The sequence below is a fragment of the Vulpes vulpes genome, chromosome 13 (assembly GCF_048418805.1).
Source record: "Vulpes vulpes isolate BD-2025 chromosome 13, VulVul3, whole genome shotgun sequence".
Classification (NCBI taxonomy): Eukaryota; Metazoa; Chordata; class Mammalia; order Carnivora; family Canidae; genus Vulpes; species Vulpes vulpes.
The window spans coordinates 74,006,041-74,009,329 of NC_132792.1; the positions used below are offsets into that span (position 1 = coordinate 74,006,041).

Here is a 3,289-nt window from a genome sequence, read left to right on the forward strand (position 1 = left end):
GTGTTCAACATACACCTGCTAAAAAGCTTACGAAGACATAGATGTTCAACATATACTTGCTAAACAGCTCATGAGGATGTAGGCTCAACAAAGGAATGTAAACAGCAACAACCCAATGTGGAACAATAGCAGGTTCTCTCATTCAAACTTTAAGTATAACTTGTTCCTTTAAGTTCATTTGATAAAGACAAAATCTACACAGAAATCTTTGCTTGGCAAGCTCACTTTTCTCTCTGTCTGGTAACTCCCTTAACCCCATTATAGATTTTTAACATGCTAAAACCCCTACTATTCAAAGGTCACTCGTGAGCTTCATTGTAACATTTTACAAAATGTATTCCTTCTTCTGACACCTCTTGAAAATCTATTTTCTCCTAAGAACTGATAGTTCAAATACCCGACAATTGGATCCAGTGATAATAAATGTTATGTCTAAAATGACTTAACTAAAACAATTCCCAAGTGCTATTAGCAGAGATCCTGTAGAAGTGCAATGTGGCACTTTCAATGCTATCTTCTGGAAGAACAGTTATGTCTCCAAAGCACAGGAGTTCAATCAGGGGCCATTTTAAATAGGCAGATTATCAATGGCTAATGTACTTAATGAGAGGTCAATAAGTCAAGATATTCAGTGATTAAGTGGCCTACATACACCTGACAGTTTTTCTTTCTGTAAGATGTTTCAAATTTCTTACAGAGTTTTCCAAATATCAAACATAAGAGAAAGCCTACTTTTAAAGTCTCTTAGGTATTTTCAATGGTTTCTGAGTTATCTGTAGGAAGCTCTGACTTAGTTGTATAGAGTTTGATATATGTGTCTACCATTAAATCCAGATCATGTTTTATATCAAAATTTATGTTAAGCAAAGCCAAGTTACTTGACCTTTGGTCTGTCAAAGTGTTCCTCAGGTATGCTTTGAGATGCTTTCGCCCATTTTCATAGTGTTCATTCTCAACCTTCATCACAGGAAGAATACATAGGACTTTGAGCAATGCATAAACATTAGGAAAAAACTTGATGTCTGGTAGATGTAGGGCTTCATAAATGGTGGATGGAAGCTCTATATCTTTCCCTCTGTGTTTCCACTTGATTCTCCAGCAATGCAGCTCAGCTGAGAGTGTGTCAGGATTGGGCAGGTCACTTCTGTACATGTCAGCATGGTGCTCCTCCGATGTATTAAATTTGAGCTGTCCCATGACAGAGGGTACAAGAGATAAGCATTTAAGAGCTTTGAGGTGCTGTTCTGAGAATATATCTTTCAGTTCCTGAATAATGTGTTCCACTGTTGGAACACTTAGAGTTTCTTTATAGTAACTTTCAGAGGTGAGCTGAGATTCCAGGTTACCTTGCTGCACTTTGCGGAATTTGCCAGGGAGTTTCATCGGAATATCTAGTTTAGTTGCCAAATTTGTGGCTTCTTCGAAACAAAATTCATGATAAACTTCAATATTTTCCATCACTTCATTTAGAGAATGCAGCACTGCAGTCAAGCTACTGGCTGCAAAGAAGACATCAGAGGTTTGCCCCTGGAGATTTTTCCCAAAGGCTCTTGTAAAAGATAGAACATTCTTAAGAACAACAATGGTAACAATGAAATCAAAATCTGTTACTGCACTACAGAGTACAAAAGCTTGACCAGCTATATAGTTATTCCATCTAATATTTGTATCACTATTTATACCATCTAAACATAGAACAAGTGCTTGTAGGAGATCCACTAAAATTTCAAAAGCATCATGCCTGCCTGTCCACTGAGAATGGCAGATTTCCTTCAGTTCTTTACCCTTTTCCTCATTATTCTGAAAGAGGACAGAAATTACATTGTCAAGCTCCAAAAGTAGTTGTGGAGATCGATGGAAGAACGAACAAACTTCCTCAATTGTTCCTAATGCAACAGATACTCCCACAACAGGCAATAATTTTGCCAACCACATGTCTAAGGCACAGGAAGAACAAAGTGTGTAGACAGCTTGGGGATATTTCTCTAAAAGTCTAGAAGCAACAATTTTCATTTTGGAAGAAAATCCACTAGATACAATGTAAGCCTGACCATGACAATATTCCATATTTAACCCCCACTTCTCAGTTATTGTAGTGTGAAATTTCACAGCCAAAATTTCCGCATTGGCTTCGTAAGGCAAGAAGCCCAAAAATTCCTCTCTCAGGTTATGAGATTCATCAACAAACCTCACCAACACAGGCAAGTGTTCTTCCCCTGCTATGTCCACTACATCATCAGTGATGATGGAAAAGAAGTGAGGGTCTCTCACTTCCCTGAGGGTTTCCTCCCGGATGCAGCTCTCACAGATTTCTAGCATCTGTTTCTGTTGTGTTTTTGAGCAGAACAATGTGTTAACTGCTGTTGTCTCAAAACGCTTTCTTAGAACCTCTTCACCAGAATTTATCCAGCACTCAGCAGTGCTTGAAAGTTATCAGGAGTAAAGAGACCCTCTGGGAGTTCATCAGTTTCATGCCCATCCAGAGGCATGTTTTGTTTTCCCATTAGAATCAAAATTTCAAATAAAGATTTTAGGTATTCTTTGTTTTCTTTCTCTTCGAGAGTCAAAGGTAAAATGTCTTCATCCTGTTCTTCACCCCCTTCTTCGGCTCTGGGGTTCTGAGCATTGCTGTTGTTTATTTCTTTATGTTTGGGTTCCTGTTCAGAAGTTTCATCGATTTTTTTCTGTTTCAGGGTCCGGATTTCATCTTCACTCAATTCTTTTATTCATTTTCTGTGTCTACTATGTGGATTGTTCAAATGACTGGTAAGATCAAATATTGTTGGTATTGCATTATCACGAAGAGCTGTCCTATAAGGGCTAGTTCTACAGATCATAGAGGTCTCAAAGTGTTTGGCACATAATCGATAATGTTTATTTAGTCGATCAGGTGTTTTATCTTCTAAATCTGCTCTCCTACAATTCTCCACCCAATTCTGGCATCTGGCCGGATCCCGCGGGAACCTGAGGAAGGCCAGGTCCGGCTGCACGCTCCTCCTCGTGCAGGTGGGGGCAGCGCAGAAGCTCGGCATCGTCGCCCACCTGCCGGCCGGCCCAGCCCTCCCCTCCCCGCCTCCTCAGGGCAGCCCGCCCGCCCGTCGGGGCCCGGGGAGGGGAGCATGTTCTTCTCATTTAGGACCCTGAATATATCCTGCCAGCCCTTTCTGGCCTGCCAGGTCTCTGTGGAGAGGTCTGCTGTTACCCTAATACTCCTCCCCATAAAGGTTAGGGATCTCTTGTCTCTGGCTGCTTTAAGGATCTTCTCTTTATTTTTGGAATTTGCAAGTTT

General features: G+C 40.6%; 1 pseudogene; it reads right to left on the reverse strand.

The window, feature by feature from the left end:
* Nucleotides 1-349: 349 nt before the first annotated feature.
* LOC112932235 (52 kDa repressor of the inhibitor of the protein kinase pseudogene) lies at nucleotides 350-3,032 on the reverse strand (annotated as a pseudogene).
* Between the last annotated feature and the right edge of the window lie 257 nt (nucleotides 3,033-3,289).